Source organism: Amblyomma americanum, chromosome 9 (genome assembly GCF_052857255.1).
Source record: "Amblyomma americanum isolate KBUSLIRL-KWMA chromosome 9, ASM5285725v1, whole genome shotgun sequence".
Classification (NCBI taxonomy): Eukaryota; Metazoa; Arthropoda; class Arachnida; order Ixodida; family Ixodidae; genus Amblyomma; species Amblyomma americanum.
In genome coordinates, this window is record NC_135505.1 from 77,330,218 (window position 1) to 77,351,665 (window position 21,448).

Here is a 21,448-nt window from a genome sequence, read left to right on the forward strand (position 1 = left end):
AGCAGCCACCCGACCATTCGAGTACTCACAACACTCAAGAACACTTCGACCTTTATGAATGCTAGATATTATTCCCCTCCCTTTTATAGCACACGTCTAGGGGGGAGCTACTATATCTGATCACCGCCTGCAACCTCCCAGCCATTACCTTCATAAAAATTTTATAGTCAACGTTTGTAAGTGCTATGGGTCCGTGTGCTGTAATCAGTCGAAATTTATCTTTTTGATCCGTTTCAGGAATGAGCACCGTGTGGGATGACCCATATGACGGAGGCAGTACATTTAATTTGTAGGCTTCGTTAAGAGATCACGTTCAGGATAGGGCAGTTTCGTGCTTGAATTTTATGTAAAACCCCACGCTGTGCCCATCTGCTCCCGGCTATTTACCGATGTTTAAACAGCCAATTGCATATGCTAACCACTATACCAGCGACGCCCGACGGAGGTTCTCCGTTATACGCGAGATTTTCCGCTATGTCCATTCCCAGCAGCTCCGTATTGTATGCGAGCAACTACAAATGCTTCTGGGGGTCGATAAAGCGAGAAAAAAAAATGAATGCGTCGGCCGGGAATTGAACCCGGGTCAACTGTTTGGAAGGCAGCTATGCTAACCACTATACCACCGACGCCCTACGGAGGTATAACACTTTACGCCGTATTTTCAGCTATATTCATTCAGAGCAGCTATGTATTGTATACGATCAACTACTAACGCTGCTGCGGTAGCCAAATCGACAAGGTAAAAAACTAAAATAAATGCGTCGGCCGCGAACCGAACCCAAAACAACTGCTTGGAAAGCAGCTATGCTAACCACTCTACCACCGACGCTTTTTTTTCGCTATTACCCATTCTGCGGCAATCAGGAAAGTCTCCTACGGACCTTGCCAACTTGCGACCTATCTCCTAAACTACTACGCTGTGCAAGCTGACGAAGAAAATGCTAGCCACACGATTGTCATGGTGGCTAGAGCAGCACGGTTTTTATCATCCAGCACATATCGCCTTTCGTCCATATATTGGTACAGAGGAAGGGTTCGCTGTCTTAGCATCTGCAGTTTTGTCATCTACCCGCAGCCGCAATGTGCGTACTGTTTTAGCAATGGACGTTGAAAATGCATATGACAACATCAGTCCTGCAGCCATTCTGAACTCCATTGACATGCTTCATCTCCCTCTGAGAGTGCGTAGTTTTGTCCAATCATTTTTGGAAGGCAGAAAATTTACAATACGATTCAGCGCCGAAGCGGTCGGATCATTTGTTCCTCTCTGCGGCGTGCCCCAGGGATCAGTATTGTCGCCGAAGTTAATATTGCTTTCATCCCGCTGGCTTGGCGCTTACATGACATCGGTGACATAAAATTTATTCAGTACGCTGACGACATCACGGTGTGGAGTACTCACCGAGATCTCCGTACTCAGGGGGCTGCCCTTCAATCTGCCTTGGATGTTACCTGTAATTACGCATCACCCACCGGACTTCAGCTATCCGTGCATAAAACAACATACAAACATACACGTCAGTCGCCAACCGCTGGGGACGCCGTAAACTTGCTGCAAGTCGAATCCGTCTTTGTCTATCAGGCACCTCCCTACAGGAAAGTCCGAGTGCAAAAATCCTTGGCTTAATGATTCACCACTGAGGAGCAGCGACTGCATTGCTTTCTCAGGCAAAAAGGCAAGCTATTTAGGCTTTGGTTTGATTAGAAGAATTGCCCCTAAAACTGGTGGCGCAGGCTCGTTCGTTGCACGGCAGTTGGTGAGGGCAGTTCTGCAGCCACGTATTGTTTATCAAGCCCAATTTCAACATCTTACAACAGCCCAATAGAATCGCCTTGAAGCCGTGAACCGAGAGGCTATGAGGACCATTACGTGGCTTCCACGCATCACACCAGTCATAGCTTTACAAGAGAATGCGCAGCTCAATATCATAGATGAGCTGGTGCAGCAGCGCCGTGAAGCGTGCAGCCTTAAGGCCAGTCTATCGCACTCCACGCATGCACTGAGGACTTTTGCAACGTCACACTCCATTCTTCAGCCGCCAACGCCATTTCCTCCCCCATGGAAGTTTGTACAGCTCAGCGACAACAAGCCACCAGATAATCGCCGGCCAACATCTGCTCATTCGGCATCGTTGCTTCGCCAGAAATTTGAGGAACAAGATGCTTGCCTGCCTGAAGGATCCATTGTTGTCTACGTAGACACAAGCATACAAGACTGAAAAGCAACAACAGCTATCTACTGTCCGTGCAGACCTGCCCTGAATCAAACCTCTTGGTTCCAGCTTACCGAATTCCCTTCGTCCTTTTGTGCTGAGCTCTTTGCAGTTCAAGAAGCACTCTGCTCTGTGGCCGACATAACTATGCTCCCTGCGGCCCGCGTTGTCATCCGCACAGACGCCCTTCAAGTTGTCCAGTTGCTACGACGTGTTAGCCGCTGTCCCACGATATGGCAGGACATCCATCGGCTCGCGGCACGCATCCCGCAGCCAGTATGTATTGAGTGGGTCCCACGGGATCTGCTGACTTATCAAAGCCAGGCAGATTTAGCGATCCGCCTTGCGAATACAAACTCATCACCGCCTCGGCTCCTCCATTTGGACAATTTTTCCCTCGTTTCATCAAGAAATGAACTCCTCCGGTGCCGCACACGTGCTCTCATCCCTCCGTGTGCGGTAACCCTCCCCCGCGGTCTTACCAGTGCAGAGGAGGTTGCGCTTAGGAGGATCCGGGTCGGGGTTGCCCTCACACCAGCCATCACTCGGAAGTGGCCTCAGTACCGAGAATTGTTTCCTCGGCCAGGGTGTACGATATGTAAACACGAGGACATTGAGGCCGACAATCGTCACTTACTGTGAGACTGCCCAGCTCTCAAGCCTACAAGGATCCAGCACCTGATGGTAGCAGGTCTTTCACCAAGCAACCCTGCTTCATACATTGCCTGGACACAGGGACCGTACCATCGTTCTCTACTGGACTTCATCAAATCAGCTAACCTTTTTCCATTCATTTAATCACTACTACATCATTCATCACACCTTCCTCTATCATTGATGACCTCGGGCAGTAAATTTCGCTTAAAAAAACAATACATGTTCACATATACACAATTGGCACAATTTAAAAGGCGCTTTCCGCTCTTTGGCATGTGCAGGTGTTTAAAAGCGCTTCAAATTGACAAGAGCATCAAACACCGGCAGACATTCTGGCTCCTCACCGCCCGCTTTACACACTTCGCGTATAAATGCACAACTTTCAATGAAATACTCTCTGGCAGGCCTTGGGTTTAGATCGGCATGATGCACAACCATCCTAGAACGCCAATGCTATGGAGGCAAAGAGCCATAATGATATCATAAGGCACCCCTCCTTCATTAGCGGTAGGGAGAAAGCGGATGCCGTGTGTCGTGATTGACAAGAACTTTTATGGTGCGTTGCACTGATAAAAAAAAACCGCGTCTTAACACTCAAGAAAAATGTAGCCGATGGCCTCCAGTCTTCTACAGTGCATACAGTTTACAGTCCACGGGACGATGCCTTTTTGCTCGAGCGACGGCCTGACTCGCAGCGTCGCTGTGTGTACTTGAATAAAGAAGCTTTTCATAGACGGCCTAACCGGCATCCGCTTTACCCTCTTCAAAACATCCTTACCCCGTATACATGTGGATATTGTCACGAGGTGGTGACTGCAATCCGGGGAGCAGAATCGCAGCGAAAATGGTGTCATTGTAAGCTGAAATGCGCCCACAGTGGACTGAATCACTCGGCGGCGGCGTAGCATCAAGTGTGCACGGTGGTCGTCGAACAGAATGCCCGCCACCCTTGGCCATGCTCAATTTAAAGCTGGCAGCAAACTTTCCAGATACGGCGTGCAAAGCTAGCTATTACAACAATTTGAAACATGTGGAATCGGCTCCACCTGGGTGCGAATAATCGAGATAAATCTGTTTGCGTCTTACATCGCCAACAAAGCTATAAAGCGGCGTGCCGGCAGCTTTGAAGAATTAAAAAACAAACACCACTAAGATTCGCGACAATATATTGAACGATACACTGGCACTGGCATACACACATCAACAATATATTTGCACAGTTTCTCCGGATGACGTTGCTCAGGTACTCTACTGAAAAACGTGCCAGAAGGAAACAGAAAGACAAAATGACCTTCCGTGAAAATCCGCGCCAGTGTAGATTAGACAAGAGAAAACGGCAAATGATCACGCAGTCTTGTTTGAATTACTGTCCGCAGAAATCCATCATTTTGGTCTTGCAACCTTCTCTTTAAACGCTTTATAAAGTTCCGAACCGAACCCGTCTGTTCCTTGCGTTTTGCCAGTGCTTAATTCATCAACACCACTTTGTATTTGTTATGGTAATTGGTGCCACTAAGCGTTACTTCACTTCTAGCTTTGGCATGAGCTTCAAAAACTGTTTCGAACCCTCCTACGGGTTCTGGCTCCCGAACAATCAGTTCACTCTAATAATCTAGGAAAGCGCACTTTATCGATCTGCTATCTTACAGAACTCCGTCGGAGTGTTATCGCCTTTATTTCGTTGCGTGCAGCGTAGCTCCTTTGGTCTGACATGGACCGCCAAGTCGGGGCTTCCCCTTTGTATAATCTTTCAGCACCCGCGCGTATTACCGCTCCTCGGTATCTGTCTACCTGTCTGCGTCATTTATCTCAAGTGCGCTCTTCACTGCTTTTATTTCTTTAACGGACCGGCCCGGCGACGAAGCTACTTCGCTCAAATAGCACTCCAACTTATTTTGTAGCGCAAGCTACACTGGCCGAGGTTGACCAGTTTCGCGTGATTCGTGGAGAGCCGTGCTGCGCATGCGCGAGTAGCAGTGACGTCACAAAGGCTAATAAAAAACAACTCTGTCGAAGACAGGAATCAAACCAGGGCATTTGGCGTTTGAGGCGGTGACGCTACCATTTCGCCACAGCAGCTTGATGTTTAACCGTGAATAGAGGCTCAAAATGAATAAGCGCAAGGTATCCGGCATAAGGAAGTTTAATATGGAGAGAATCGAGCATGCTCTATAGAACGGAGGTAGCCTAAACGGGGTGAAGAGGAAACTAGGTATAAGGAAAAACCAGATGTATGCGTTAAGAGACAAGGAGGGCAATGTCGTTAGCAGTATGGATAAGAAGTTAAAGTAGCCGAAGAAGCCAAATGGGGTGGAGCGTATATGGCAGGTTCTCTCATATCATGAATAGCAGGTTACTAATATCCCGCAAGTGAAAAGTGTACAATAGCTGTATCCTACCGGTACTCACCTACGGGGCAGAAACATGGGGGCTAACGAAAAGGGTTCAGCTTAAGGACAGCACAGCGAGCCATAGAAAGGAAAATGATAGGTGTAACTTTAAGAGACCGGAAGCGGGCCGAGTGTGTGAGGGAACAAACACGTGTTAATGACATCCTAGCCGAAATCAAGAGGAAGAAATGGACTTTGGCAGGGCATGTACTGCGAACGCAAGATAACCGCTGGTCCTTAACGGTAACGGAGTGGAATCCAAGAGAAGAGAAGCGTAGCAGGAGTCGGCAGAAGGTAAGGTGGGCGGTGGAGATTAGGAAGTTTGCAGGCATAGCTTGATCGCAGCTGGCAAAGGACAGGGTTAATTCAAGAGACATGGGAGAGGCCTTTGCCCTGCAGTGGGTGTAGTCAGGCTGATGATGATGATGATTATATGTGTGTGCGTGTGAGGGTGTGTGCGTGCGTGTGTGTGTGTGTCAAATATTAACTCTTCCGAACCAGATGTCGCCGCGCTTACGCTACGTATATCCTGGCCAAGCAAGGCTAGGCTATCATCAGTTTTTCTGTTCATTTTCTTCTTCCCTATTATTCTGGCTTCTCTATTATTATGCTGGCTCTTTCTATGGTAGTAATTTTCGATTCTGGTTTGAATATTTTCCATGCTTCAGAGTGGCTTTGTGTCTCACATGCAAGCACGTCGTTCATTTTGCCATGGAGTTTCTGTACAAAATACTCATCATCAAGAATCCGAACAATGAAGTTCTATAGATCCCAGTTCAATTTCGGTGGTTTATTTGGCCCAACGTCACAGTGACCAAACTGTGTGTGGTATTGTATTCTGTAGTTATGTTTGTATAAACTAGGTGGCGCTAGGCATGCGCCCTATCTGGTCAGCTGACTCGCACATCTGTATATATTCATCATTGAACTGGAATAAAAGGGGGAGTTGGTCGAAGTATGTACGTGGCGGGTGCTTGACGTGGTGGTGCTCCGGCTGCTCCGGGCAGTCGGACCGGGCAGTTCCCCAACGGTACGGGATACAACAGTTGGCGACGAGTGGTGAAGTAACCGAACGCGGAAGCAATGAGCCTGCATCAACCGCCCGAGTTCCTGCCGACGCCCGGGAAGCCCGTCATTCCTTGGACGCAGTGGCACCGCCTTTTCAAGAACTATCTCCTGGCGTCCGGGAGCGACGCTCACCCACCTGCGCGCCGTAAAGCTTTGCTGCTACACTGTTTGGGTGTGGAAGGCCAACGCTTGTACTACGCGTTGCCGGAGGAGAAATCGTCGACGCCGCCTACAGAAGGAAAGGAAGGAAGCGGTACGAGCGACGAGTACGATGCAGCGGTGGCTACGTTGGTCGCTTACTTCACTTCTAAAACGAACGTCGTCGTGGAGCGGCATCGGTTCGGACAACGCACCACACTGCCCGGGGAGACTGCAACAGCGTTCGTCACGGCGTTGCGTGAGCTGGCATTAAGTTGCGACTTCGGTAAGCAGGCTGACGATTTTATTCGTGACCAACTTGTAGCGAAAACGTGCAACCCTGTTCTTCGGGAACGCTTACTGCTTGAAGGCACTTCGCTCACTCTTGAACGCGCACTGGCTATTGCAAACAGTATCGAAGAAGCCACGAAATACTCACTTGAGCTGCAGTCATCGGCTGCGAGCGTTCAAAAGGTCGAAAAACATCGGATGCCATGCCGCTCAGAAACGCAGTTACCGCGTTCGCAGCAGCCGAAGTCCTGTTTCCGTTGCGGGTCTTCAGGGCATCTTGCAGATTCCAAGACATGCAAGGCGCGGGGTAAAACTTGCAGCAAATGTGGCAAACGAGGACATTTTCAGCGTGTCTGTAGAAGCGGCATGCCTGACGAAAGGGCCCTTGCTGTCCGAGAAGTCGACACCTGCAGTGCATCCGGCGATCTCAACGTGTTGCTTCTCGACCGGCAGTGCAAAGGAGGGATACACACAGAAGTCTTCGTACAAGATGTTCCTATACGTTTCCTCGTAGACACGGGTTCTGCTGTCTCCATTCTGTCGAACGCCACGTATTCAAGGTTGAAACGCTTCCCTTTGCAGCCAACATCAGCGTCACTCTACGATTTCTCTCGCCGCAGAATAACCATCGAGGGGTGTTTCACGGCGCCAGTCATCTTCCAGGATCGGCAGGCCGACATTCTCTTCTACGTCGTCAAGGACGGTACTGACATTCTCGGCATCGACGCTGTCGAAACGCTGCGTCTGCAAATCAACGGTACGTCATTGCAATGCACCCATATTACGCAAGCGCCAGAAGGCCTTGACCGTGAACTGTTTTGCCAGTTTCCGCACTTGTTTGATGGCAAGTTAGGCTTGCAACAAATTTTGTCCATAAGGTCAAGATAAGAGAAGGAATCACGCCTGTTGTTGCTAAGTTGCGGCGTTTGCCATTTTCAATGCGAGACCGAGTACGCGAAGAGCTGCAGCGCCTTGAGCAAGAAGATGTCATAGAAAAGATTGACATGTCTGAATGGGTGTCTCCAATCGTAGTAGTAGCAAAGAAAAACGGCAAGATAAGAATTTGTGTCGATCTGCGCGAACCAAACAAAGCGATTGTCGTTGACAAATTTCCACTGCCGCACACGGAAGAAATATTGCACAAACTTCATGGCGCAAATTACTTTTCAAAGATTGATTTAGCAGCTGCATATCACCATGTTCTGCTAAGCCCTGAAAGCAGGGAACTGACTACCTTCATAACCGATAGTGGACTGTACAGATTCAAGCGCGTCTGTTTCGGTCTTGCATCAGCACCGTCTGCGTTTCAGAAGATGGCCACTATTTTGCAGAACTGCAAAAACACTTTGTGCTACATAGATGATGTCATTGTGTACGGAAGCACACGTGAAGAGCACTTCAAGAATTTGAAACAAGTTCTGCACTTGATTGCAAAGGCTGGATTGAAGTTGAATGACAAATGCATTTTTAATGTGCAAGAAGTCGACTTCCTTGGTCACAGGATCAGTCACAAGGGAATACGCCCTTTACAAAGTAACATTGACGCCATCAAGGCTGTGCCAGCCCCAACAAATGTCGGTACTCTGCGCTCATTCTTGGGCATGGTAGGCTACTACGCCAAATTTATACCTGACTATGCGGTGGTTGTCGAGCCTCTTCGAGAGTTGCTACGTAAGAATGCCACATTCACATGGAACCCTGCAAGACAAGCTTGTTTCGAGCAACTGAAATGTTCCCTGGCCACAAGATGTTTACAGCTATTTGATCCTGCGGGTGACATTATTGTCACTACGGATGCCTCATCCATTGGCTTGGGAGCAGTGTTGCAACAGACAAGGAATGATGAACTGGTGACGATTGCTTTTGCTTCTCGCAGGCTTACTTCACAGGAACAGAAGTATTCTGTAGGGGAATTGGAAGCCCTTGCTTGCTTGTGGGCATGCGAATATTGGAGAGTGTACCTTTGGGGTCGTTCATTCATATTACGCACCGATCACCAGGCTCTGGTCACACTCCTTAGTACAAAGGGAGTAGGCCGCCGACCGTTCCGGATTGCGAGGTGGCACGCCAGGCTGTTGGCATACAACTTCACGATTGAATTTCACAAGGGTGACAAGAATACTGTTGCTGATGCTCTTTCAAGGATGCCCCTTCCAGGTCGTGTGGAGGAAAAGGAAGAGACTGTTTGTGTTGTCTCAACATGCATTACTCATGAAGAGTTTGTCATTGAAACGATGCAGGACCCGTTGCTGCAGCAGGTTATAAAGTGGGTGACATCGGCATGGCCCGCAGTGAAGATGTTGCCTGCCGAAGCAGTTCCGTTCTACCGGGTGCAAACTGAGCTCTCAGTCGTTGGAGACCTCCTGCTTCGTGGTGACAAATTTGTAGTACCTTCGTCCCTCGTAGCACGGCTTCTTGACGCAGCCCACGAGTCTCATCCGGGAATAACGAGGACAAAGCAGCGACTACGTGAGCAATACTGGTGGCCTGCTATGTGCAAGCAAGTAGAACAATTCATTGCATCCTGCGCGGTATGCCAATCTGTTGACAAGTCTGCAAAACCCGTGACACCACCTCTGCAGCCAGTTGCATTCCCATCTGCACCATGGCAGAAGCTAGGCATCGATATTGTGGGCCCTTTTTCCGAAGTGCCGGCAGATTGCCGTTTTGCCATTACAGCCATCGATTACTACAGCAAGTGGCCTGAGGTTTGTTTCTCAGCAAGGGTGACAACTGCAACAGTCATCTCCTTTCTGCGAAGCATCTTCAGCAGGGAAGGATATCCAGACGAGATTGTGAGTGATCATGGTGCTCAGTTTACAGCCTTGGAGTTTGACAGTTTCCTCAAAGAACGTGGCATCGCTCATACGTATTCGGCAGTCTATCATCCGCAAGCTAACGGGCAGGTAGAGAGGTTTAATCGAGTACTCAAAGAGTACGTTCAAGTCTGCGCACAAGAACATCGGCCTTTGAAGGAAGCTATCACCGAATACCTGGGAGTCTACCGTTTCACACCGCATGCGACCACAGGAGTGAAGCCTTCCGTCCTTCTTCACGGCCGTCATCCCAGAACAAAACTTGATCTTGTAGGAGCGCCAGGTAAAGAGTTTTTTTCAAGATCCGCAGGCAGCGATGAAGTCCATCCACAGCAGAGTAGCACAAAGGCAACAAGCAAGTAAGACTTACACTGACCGTCGACGAGCTGCAAAGTACTCTCCATTAACAACAGGTCAACCGGTGAGAGTCAAGTTGCCTGGTCACGTGCCTAAGGGCGCTCTGAGCTACTCGAGTCCATTCACCATTGTGGACCAATGTGGTCAAGATACCTACAAGCTCAATGATGGCCGCACATGGAATCGGAGTCGGCTGGTACCTTGCCCCCAACCAGTTCCACCACCTACAGTTCCGAAAAGTTGTTCGCCTGAATCAGCAAAACCACTTGGCGAACCACAGCAGGAGAACCACGACCCACCCCAGCAGCCATCTGTTCAGACGCCAGTTGAAAGGGACGTTCCAGGACTGAGGCATTCGACGAGACAAAGAAGACCACCAGTGTGGTTTAAAGACTATGAAAGACATTGAGTGTTTATTGTGTTTTTCCAGTGTTAGTTGCTAACTCTTTTGAGGGGGAATAATGTGGTATTGTATTCTGTAGTTATGTTTGTATAAACTAGGTGGCGCTAGGCATGCGCCCTATCTGGTCAGCTGACTCGCACATCTGTATATATTCATCATTGAACTGGAATAAAAGGGGGAGTTGGTCGAAGTATGTACGTGGCGGGTGCTTGACGTGGTGGTGCTCCGGCTGCTCCGGGCAGTCGGACCGGGCAGTTCCCCAACGGTACGGGATACAACACTGTGATCACTAAAAGAAACGTTTTTAACATTAGCATTGGTATACGCAGGCGCCAGTTTTGCCAATACGTAAATTCAGTATAATCTGGCGAGGCCACCCTCGCTGCTGATGTGTAAAGTATTTTAACGTCAGGTTCGACATAAAGTAACCCACATCTGCCAGTGTTCGGTCTTCTACGCACTCGCTCAGGAAAAATGAGCTCTCTTATCGAAGAGGTGCCTGTCTCGCTCGATCTTCTGATCTGCACACACTGTTAAAATCTCTCAACATGACAAAGATCCCTTTATCACTGTTTAGATGTCGATCAACACACTCAAAAACATTTTTCCTTCATTTGCACTATTCTGGGCATATAAACATACAACTCGGAACTTATTGGCACGCAGCCTAAAGTCACACACAATGAGGCGGCCACTGTCACAAGCATAAACACTTCCTATAAACGCTTAAAGGGAATTTTTAACAAATGACGCACAGCCACCTGCTGTGCCAATAATGTGAGAATTGCGCACATTATATCGCGATCTGAAAGTCTCCACCGCGTCGTTCGTTGTCTCTTCGCTTTCAACTTTCGTCCCTTGAGCTACAATTACATCTAAGTTTTTCCATAAAACGCCGGCTAAGTTGATATTGTTTCCTACTTTTAAACAAGCTACCCACGCTGAGCGTGCCCACGTGTAAGCTTGTTTCTAGGTTGACTCATTTTTCCTTAAGGCAGCACCCCAACCGCACAGTATCACCTTACTATAGGAATGTATCACTCAAGTCGCAATTCCCACATACTGAACAGTCGCTTGCGCCCTTCGGCTGATTGAGGCGGCTCTTTTGATGTCGCCGCAAGAAGGTGTATCTACCTCAGCCATTGTCCTTCGCCAGCGGGTCTGACACACTCACTCGGCCTCGGGTCACGCCGGCGGCAGCGCCGACAGCATCCGCTCGGGCGGAATTTTGGGTGTCGGTTTCAATGTTGATCTTCGGGTGGGTGTCATTTTCACAGGCGGCTCCCCGCCGACTTCTTTGTGTCGTGCATGTCATTGCCGCTATCGTCGTGAAGCCGTTTCACCGCGCAAGCACCGACGCTCGACATCACATCGTCTTAAGTTCTCTGTTGCGTGACGGTTGCAGTATGAGAGGCGTTAGTCATCTTTTCATCATTCTTGTCGGGGAAGTTTTTGGCGGACGTTGTAACGCTCCCGGCTTACCCTCCTTTATTGGTGCGCTCTCTGCCTCTTCCTTCGCAGGAGGAAGTGGGCTAATGGCGTCTTGAGCACGCCGTACAGTCGCACCACCAGCTGCTGCTTCTGCGTCAGCCTGGTACCTGAGGTGCTCAGCTTGAAGTTCATTGCTCGCGCAGAGTCCTGTTACATTGGCGTACATTCGAGTAGAATTGCTCTCATCATGGCCGTAGCGCTTGAAAAAGGCGCAACGCTGCACTCTCCCCTGATATGACCTCGACTGTTACACCTTAAGCATAACGGCGGACGAACTCGTGCGGCCAGTAGGGCAGTACTTCCAGCAATACGTGATTGATGAGGCAAACCTTCGACAGTCAGTCCGCGCTTCAGTTTAACGCCGACTGTGCGGGTACAGGAGCCCTTGTCAGCAATGCCTTGGACGCACCAGCCCTCCCGAGACAGGTCGGTTTCTTTCTCCGTATGGGGCCAGCACAGCACGGACATCTCCGTCTGGCAAGTTATGCAGCACCTAATACAGCTTCAATCGCACATCCTGGTTGGTTGGGTCAATGACAAGGCATTGTTTCTCGTTAACTTTCACTTCAGCACCTTCCAGAATTTTTGTCGTTGCTTCTGGGCTACTGAAGGTGAGCTCTCCCATGTGGATCGTTGGAAACGCCCCCAGAGCGAGCACTTTGGGGAGCATCCCGAGGCAAACCAACGTCTCCCGAAAGTCATCAACACGGAAATGTCTGGCTTTCAAATGGCCGTGAAGAAAGACGGTATTCAGAACGGACGCACTTATTTGCAATTGCGGCAGCAGAACTTCATAGTCGTCAGAACCTTGAGCAAAAAACCTGCTTCCGCAACCCTACCGGGCTCTGAACACCGCTCCAGTAGAGGTCATGATAACGCGTCCGTTCGCTAGCGCAGCCGGAAGCAGAATCCGCTGTATCACCGACGCCCGACGGAGGTTCCTCCCTATACGCCCGATTTTCCGCTATGCCCATTCACAGCAGTTCTGTATTGTATGCGAGCAACTACTAACGCTGCTGGGGGGTCGCCGAAGCGCGAATATTAAAAGAAAGTAAAATGAATACGCCAGCCGAGAATCGAGCCCGGGTCAACTGCTTGGAAGGCGGCTATGCTAACCACAATGCCACCGATGCTTTTTTAATGCCTTTTTATTGAAACAAGCACGATACAATGCTAAAACAACTCGGCCTACTTCGGCCGGTCACAACTTAAAATCTCTTGAGTTGCACAAATTCATCAATCACACTGAACCATACAGGTGGCTCTGCCTGCGCCCGGTACACATCTCGTATGTAACACAAGCTCTCCACAAAGTTCTCTCTCACAGATCGAATAACAACATCAGCACTCCGGACAGCCACTCGAGTTTTCCATTAACTATGCCGGTCCTGAAGCTTAACCTCGTCGTAAGGGACACCTGTGTCATCTATGTCTACTGGTAAGTAGCGAATGCCAATTGGCGTTATGGATAATTAGTTTGTTAGTGTACGTTGTAAGACGTCCCGATAAAAAATCGGGTCCCAGCATTCAATGAACACGTGTTCAATGGTTTCAGGCTTTTTGCAAAGCGAACAGTTCGTTGTCCATTGTACAAATATGCCTTTTACCGCAAGCCACTTCTTAGCCGGCACAGTATTGGTGTGTACTTTGAAATGGAACGTTTTTGTGCTTGCATAAACTGGCATCTTTTTAATTCTTTTAAGAAGATCTTGCCCTGGGCCTCCAGAATTTTTTTTTACCGTGCAGAGGCACAGGCATTATGATGTCTATCCCATCTCTGTACAGTTTTTTCCTCTTTACAGCGCTAGGTATCCCAGTGAAAACCGAAGCTTAAGGAATCGCACAGAGTCCACAAATTCTCTCAGGTAACCTCTAGCACCATAAGTTTACAATCTCACAGTAGACGCTATAAAATCTGGCAAATCACTGCTCAGACAAACTTGCATCATGGAACGCAAAAAGGGGTCGTTCTGGTCTCTCATAAACATAAATTGGGACAAAAGCTGGCAGACAAACAAATTTGCGAAACCAAGACTGCCATCTTGAACAGGTCGCAACAAATTGGCTCTTTTAACCCTCTCCCAACTTGAACTCCAGATGAACACAGCAAACACCCTATGCATTTTTTGCACATTTACACACGACTTAACCAAAAACTGCAAAACATATCACACCTTCGCGATTAAGAAAATGTTGCAAACTCTTGCCCTCGCAAACATCGACAAGTCTTCGTCCTTAATTGCCATGCCCTTGCTTTTCCCTTTACTTTTTGCGTCACCTCATTCTAATAATCAGCGGTATTGTCATAGTGCTTTAAAGGCACACCCAAGTAGCTGGATGGCACGGTTGTCCACTGCAGATTCGTGAACGCCGGCGGTGTAGTATCCCAGCTTCCATGCCGAAAGCCGAAAGTCTTCTCCCAATTAATCTCAGCACCTGTTAGCTGACAAAAACGTTTGCCGACACCACCAGTTTCCTGAACAATTTTGCGGTCACTGCAAAATACAGCTATGCCGTCTGTATACGCAAGAGTTTTAACATTAGATGAATGAAACCCGAAGCCATCAATTCGCTCGCAGTTAATAAGAATTAAACATAAGGAATCGAGATAAAGTGCAAACAGCAAGGGCGAAAGTGGGCATCCTTGCCTAACGGATGAACGCAGAGGGACGGCTTCACTCAGGTTCTTATTGACAATGATGTGAACAGAAGAGTTGCTGTAAACAATTTTAAGCCCATCTTGTATCAGACTGCCCACATTCACTCGTTCCGGAACAGAGTACAAGACATCGTGCGCCACGCGATCAAACGCCTTCGACTGGTCTAGTTGCATCATTGCGACTCGGATACTGCGAACAACGTGTACATTCGTGCAAATTGTACGGCCTTTCACTCCGCACGTTTGGTGCGGTCCAACAAGTTTCGTGATCACACTTTGCAAACGTCGACCCATAATCGCCCTATAGATGTATAGTCAATATTTGTGGGGGTTAATGGACGATTAGCCCCCACTGACTGCAATTTCTCTCGGTCATCTGTTTTAGTGATCAATACTATGTGAGCAGTGCGAAAGGAAGGTGGCATTTGATTCACTCTATACCTTTCTGTGATTATTTCATATAAAATCGGGCTGACTTTTTCTCTGAATGCTTTATAGAAAGCAGCCCCTAGACCGTCCGGCCCCGGTGCTTTCCCAGGTGGTAATTCATCTATAGCCTTCTGAACCTCCTCTAAACTAATAGGCTGTTCTAGGCGAGCTTGTGTATCTTCGTCTAAACGAGGAATGAATGCAAAAAATCTTCCCACTGCCCACTCTTCACGCTTCTTTCACTCCCTTTCAGCTCTTTGTAATGTTCGACATACGCCTGCTCAATTTCTTCTTTATCAGTCGTTATTCTGTTGCGGTAACGAATCTGTCGGATTTCATGTTGTGCTGCATTGCTTCTTTCATCGCACAACGCACGCTTTTCGGCTTTTCGAGCGGGCGCTCTTATCACAGCCGCTCGGTACTTATCTGTTTCCAGAGCTTCTAGCTGGCTTTTAACTTCTCGGATTTTTTTTTATGTGCAACCCAGACGCTGCTGTTTCCATACACGTCAAAACGTTTAATGGGGAACCTGTGCTGCCAAGGTGGCAGTGCCATTGTTCCATTCGGTTACTCAAAACTGCTTTTTTCAGCCGCTTAGGCCGCAGAAAACGCGAGAACACATTATACGCGATTAGATACCCGCGTTTGGTTGACAGCCTTCATTGCCTAGCTTCTCCCGACGTAGCCCAGGTAGCTGACGCATTGCACGTGCTCCTTCGACAGACCGCGGAGGCTCACGCCAATAAGCGCCTGAAGGTGGCGCGGAAAAGTACTAAGGGTAGTACCTAAAACTGCTTGCTCTTCTCGCTAGGCAGTGTGTTATGACGCTGCAATCTGCACCGCAAACTTCAGCGCAAGTTCCCCATTGGCACTGCAATTCTTCGGTCCTTTTCTTTTGCTCTTGATGAAGGATAGCTCATTTTTCAATCCCTAAGGTCTTGACGGTGTTCTTAAGGATTTCCCACTTATCTGCGCAGCTTCCTGGCTGGCCGGAAGACAATTTGGTCACTTCTTTAACTTGTTCTACGAAGTTTTCGTCTTCTAGCATTTTCACATTAAGTTTCCAAAGTTTCCATTTGAAGCCAGTCTTAACGGCTTTATTCCCAAAGGTTACCATCACAAGGCTGTGATCGCTGAATGAAACGTGTTTAACTTCATATTTGCTACACACGGCCACAAATCCTCTGCTTGCGTACACTCTATCTAGCCTCGCATTGCAGCCGCATTGAAAGTCCGTAAAGCATGGAAGCGAGTCTTGGGACAACACCAAGCCAAGCTCTTCCATGCCGTGTTCTTGAATTACTGCATCCAGGTGCTGTGCACTCTGATCACGCACCAGTGTGTTCAGCACTCTATCCTCTGGCATGCAAACGCAGTTAAAGTCTCCTATCAAAACGACACTTTTCTCGCGGCTTGAATACAGCTCGACTTTTTCAAGAAAAACTAACACGCTCCTTATGAGTGTTAGGAGCGTAGACACAAATCACTCTCCAAGCATATCCATGAAAGCTAAAATCAACAACCAGGAACCGTCCTCCTTCGGACGCAATAACAGTTTAATTTGCAATGCCCAGATTATTCCTCAAAAATAACGCACAACCCCCCCCCCCCCCCCATTTGCCAACCGCGTGACATATACCGACGCTGCACAGGACCGAAAATTTTCAACCATGCGCTCTGTGTGTTCCTCGCTCTCAATCATTGTTTCCTGCAATGCGACTATATCCAATTCACTTTCTAGGAAGAGGCGACTGACCTGGCACTGTCGTTTCCTCGCCGCCAGTCCGCGCACGTTCAGCGTGGCTACGCGCAGTGGCAGGTGAAACTTTGTTTCTTCATCATTTTTAAAGGCACCTAGAATTCGAGAAATGCTTCCCTCAGGGCACCACGACGCTGCACAGGGTTCCGTGCGCTGCGGAATCGCAGGCCTTAAGCTGTCCCTCGCACTTTCACAGTCCATAGCCACTGTTTTACATTCGCGAACAAAGTCTCCTTCCATAGCTTATTGTCGACACCGTTGCACGTTGATCCGGACCCGAAGTTAGCGCGCTACCGCAGTTGAAGCGTTATTTAGGCGCCGCTTTCCTGGTTTTCTGTCTGGTGGAATAACTGGCTTTGGAATGAGGGACGTCCGTCGCGTCGGCGCAGCTTTGGCTGGCGGCTCCGCCGAAGGTGCGCCGTCTGTTGATTGGTCATCCTGCACTGTTTCAAGATATGCGCGCTTTGTGGCTAAAACAGCAGCGTTTCCCATTGTGATATCATTATTATCTTGTCCTATGTGCGACTCCTCCACTGGGCTCGTAGAAGTTCTGACAGCAGGCTGCTCCTCTTGGCTCAACTTCTCCTTGGGGGCGTTTTGTAACACTTGAGGTGGAGCCTCTTCAACGTGATGCTTGACTTCAACTTCAAGATTAGAACTCGGGTTGGTGACCCTTTTTCAGTTACGCCGAACACACGCCAACGCTCCTTCGATAGCTCGGTCACCTCGCCATGCGGCAGGAAGGCCACACGCACTTCTTCGGCAGTCACGTTGTGAAGAACCCAGTGCACATAAACACGCACTTATCGCTTGTTGGGATCGATCACGAGACACCGGTGCTTCTCTACGCTAATGCTCCTGGCAGCGAGCACTTTCTCTGCAGCTTCAGAGTCATTAAACGTCACCACCAGCACATGATTCATTTGAAACGCTCCCAAGGCCACGACCTCGGGAAGCAGTTCCAAACAGACAAGGGCGTCCCTGTAGACATCGGCGCTATACGGCCGCGGTCGAATGTCGCCGTGCAAAAATACAGTATGAAAAACAATACAACCTGTTGGGAGGTAAGGCAGCATATCTTCGTAATCTGCTTCGCTATCTCAAGCAGCAATCCTGTTTCCGCTGCTCGGCTGAGCCGCTAACACCACTCCGACGGAGTTGGCGTTGACTGGCGTGGCAGGAAACGGAATCCTCTCGACGCAAGACGGAGGTTCCCCGTTATACGCGGGATTTTCCGCTATGTCCATTCACAGCAGCTCTTTATTGTATGCGAGCAGCTACTTACGCTGCTGGTGGGCGCCAAAGCAAAAAAAAATGACTGCGTCGGCCGGGAATCGAACCCGGGTCAACTGCTTGGAAGGCAGCTATGCTAACCACTATACCACCGACGCCCGACGGAGGTTCTCCGTTATACGCGGTATTTTCCCCTATGTCCATTCACAGCAGCTCTGTATTGTATCCGAGCAGCTACTAACGCTGCTGGGGGTCGCCAAAGCGAGAAAATAAAAAGAAAAATGACTGCGTCGGCCGGGAATCGAACCCGGGTCAACTGCTTGGAAGGCAGCTATGCTAACCACTATACCACCGACGCACTTTTTTTTTTATTGCCGGGCTTCGACAGAATACAACAAAAAGCATACACGGGTAGACACCCAAACTACAAGAAGGTAGCCTACAACCCCCAGAGGGCCAGGCATTGTCAGTTTAAAATTCCCTGAGTTCCGTCAAAGGTTCGAGCTTTTAAAGCCACTCAGGGGGAGATGCTTGTGTTTTCAGCACCTCAATGAACGTGTGCATTGTCTCACGGAAATACAATCGCGCAGGCCGCGCATCCGGGTCACAATGAAAGCCTGCCATTCGGGACGCCATATGCTATGGAGGCCCGCGAGCATTACTAAATCCAACGGCATGCCATCTTCTTTTGCTGTAGGCAGGAATCGGATTCCATACGGATCCAATGGTAATTCTTTTTTGATGGTCCTTTGAAGGACGTCCCAAAAATATACCCCTTCCCAACAGTGCAAGAAAACGTGGTCAATTGTTTCTGGTTGTTTACATATAAGGCAGTGGGATCCCCAAGGTAGGTAAAACCCCTTTTTTTCTTGGAAAGATTTTACAGACAGAGTCCCGGTGTGAAGCTTGAAGAAGAAATTTTTTGTTCCCGGTGGTACCTGCATTTTTTTCACCCGTTTCAGGACATCTCTGCCTGGGCCTCCGGAGCATATTGCCCTGTACATTGGTTCCGGCAATAACACGTCACATACATCCTTGTACAATGTTTTCCGCCGAACACCACCTAAATAATTTTTAGAAAATCTCGCCGTCAAAAACCTGACGCTAAACACAACCTCTTTAAGAAAACCAAAAATACCTCCAGTCATAGTCTCCGTTCCAACAATGAAATCTGGCACAGCACGCCTGAGCCTGACTTTGCATACGGTACGTAGAAAGGAATCTTTAACGTCTCGGAGAAACAAAAATCTGTTTACTATCTGCCGTATGAACAAGTGCCCCAGGCAAGTCCCCCTACCTTGACGCTCCTGAACAAATTTGTCCGGCTGCACCTCTCCCATTTTGAGGCCCATATAAAGATAGCGAAAATACGGTGCAGCTTTTGCACATTTAATCGTGAGCAGTGGAGTACTTGCATCACGTACCAGAGCTTGCTTATCAAAAACAAATTGCACACAGGTGCTCTTGCAAATACAGACAAATTAGCACTTTTCCATTTTTCGGCTTTCTCACGCGTTTCTTCCACCTGTGTTTTCCAAAAAGGCTCAGTGTCCCTGTAAAATTCGAGTGGAACACCTAAGTATTTCACGGGTGTTGTCACCCAAGAAACGGTGGCGAAAACCGCTGGGGTTGACGGCCATTCTCCGTGCCAGAATCCCAGGCACTTGCCCCAATTCACCAAACTTCCGGTGACCTTACTGAAACCCTTTACTGCTTCGATTGTCCTGCTTATGCTATCTTGGTCAATGCAGAAAACAGCAACGTCATCTGCGTATGCTAAGAGCTTGACTTCTGATTCCTGTACACAAAAACCATGAATAGCCTCGTTTCCTATAATGTTTAGGCAGAGGGTTTCTATATAAATACAAAACAGCAGGGGGCTGAGGGGATAGCCCTGGCGTACCGATCTCTGCACACTAATGGGGGCCCCCAAGGTCTTGTTTACTATTAACCTCGTAGTGCAGTTACGGTAAGCCATGGCCACACCCTCTCTGATAACAGAACCAACGTTAATGTAATGTAGAATGCAAAGCAGCAATTCGTGCGCCACACAGTCAAACGCCTTCTCAAGGTCAATCTGAAGAACTGCGACCCGAGCATATATTGCGTCACAACACTCAAGCACGCACCTAGCCTTGTAATATACCACCGACGCCCGACGGAGGTTCTCCGTTATACGCAGTATTTTCCCCTATGTCCATTCACAGCAGCTCTGTATTGTATTCGAGCAGCTACTAACGCTGCTGGGGGTCGCCAAAGCGAGAAAATAAAAATAACTGCGTCGGCCGGGAATCGAGCCCGGGTCAACTACTTGGAAGGCAGCTATGCTAACCACTATACCACCGACGCCCGACGAAGGTTCTCTGTTATACGCGGTATTTTCCCCTATGTCCATTCACAGCAGCTCTGTATTGTATCCGAGCAGTTACTTACGCTGCTGGGGGTCGCCAAAGCGAGAAAATAAAAGAAAAATAACTGCGTCGGCCGGGAATCGAACCCGGGTCAACTGCTTGGAAGGCAGCTATGCTAACCACTATACCACCGACGCCCGACAGAGGTTCCCCGTTAACGCGGAATTTTCCGCTACGCCCCATTCACAGCAGCTCTGTATTGTATTTTTTTTCTTCATTGCCTGGCTTTGACATAAACATAACAGAAACACACGCGATAATATATACACCGCGTTGGAACAGCCTAGAACCCAAGAGGGCAGGCATTGTCATGATAAAATTCCTTGAGTACCGTCAAGGGCTCCAGCCTTGACGGCCACTCGGTAACACATGGTTGCAACTTCACCGTCTCCAGCCGTATCTGTACGCTTTCACGGAAATACATGCGTGCCGGTCTTGCATCCGAATCGCAGTGATAACCGGCCATTCGAGAGCGCCATATACCGTGGAGGCACATCACCTTGTCTAATGGGACATCATCCTGGTTGTCTGTTGGTAAGTATCTTATTCCGTGAGGATCTAGTGGCAACACTCTTTTAATTGTTCTTTGCAGCACATCCCACAAATACACCCCCTCCCAGAAATGAAGAAACACATGATCTACTGTCTCCGGCTGTTTGCAAATGAGACAGCGGGCACCCCACGGAAGGAACAGGCACTTTTCCTCCAGGAATGATTTTACCGTCAATGTACCGGTGTGTAACATGAAGAAAAATATTTTTGCTCCTGCTGAAATTTTTATTTTCTTTACAAGTTTCAACACATCACTTCCTTTGCTTCTAGAGTATAAGGCCCTGTACAAGGGCACCCAGAACACTACATCACATAGATTCTTGTATAATGTTTTCTTATCCACCATACTCAAATACTCTATCGAAAAACGTACGCTGAGGAATTTTACACTTACAATCTCTCTAAACAATCCAAAAATACGGCCAGGCATACATCGGGTATAAACTACAACATCAGGCAATGCTCGACCAAGCCTTTGTTTGCAAACAATTCGCAGGAATGGCTCTCTTACAACCATAAAAAAAATAAACCGGTTGACAATCTGGCGTACAAATAAATGGCATAGCCCCAGCCCACCATCC

The 21,448-nt window shown here is 48.5% G+C and overlaps 5 non-coding genes across 5 annotated transcripts; all 5 read right to left on the reverse strand.

The window, feature by feature from the left end:
- Positions 1 to 557: 557 nt before the first annotated feature.
- Positions 558 to 629, reverse strand: TRNAG-UCC (transfer RNA glycine (anticodon UCC)). The gene has a single exon. It is a non-coding gene; the product is annotated as a tRNA-Gly (tRNA).
- Positions 630 to 17,990: 17,361 nt separating this feature from the next.
- On the reverse strand, positions 17,991 to 18,062 carry TRNAG-UCC (transfer RNA glycine (anticodon UCC)). The gene has a single exon. It is a non-coding gene; the product is annotated as a tRNA-Gly (tRNA).
- A 128-nt stretch (positions 18,063 to 18,190) lies between these two features.
- On the reverse strand, positions 18,191 to 18,262 carry TRNAG-UCC (transfer RNA glycine (anticodon UCC)). The gene has a single exon. It is a non-coding gene; the product is annotated as a tRNA-Gly (tRNA).
- A 1,919-nt stretch (positions 18,263 to 20,181) lies between these two features.
- TRNAG-UCC (transfer RNA glycine (anticodon UCC)) lies at positions 20,182 to 20,253 on the reverse strand. Its single transcript has one exon. It is a non-coding gene; the product is annotated as a tRNA-Gly (tRNA).
- Positions 20,254 to 20,380: 127 nt separating this feature from the next.
- Positions 20,381 to 20,452, reverse strand: TRNAG-UCC (transfer RNA glycine (anticodon UCC)). Its single transcript has one exon. It is a non-coding gene; the product is annotated as a tRNA-Gly (tRNA).
- Positions 20,453 to 21,448: the final 996 nt, after the last annotated feature.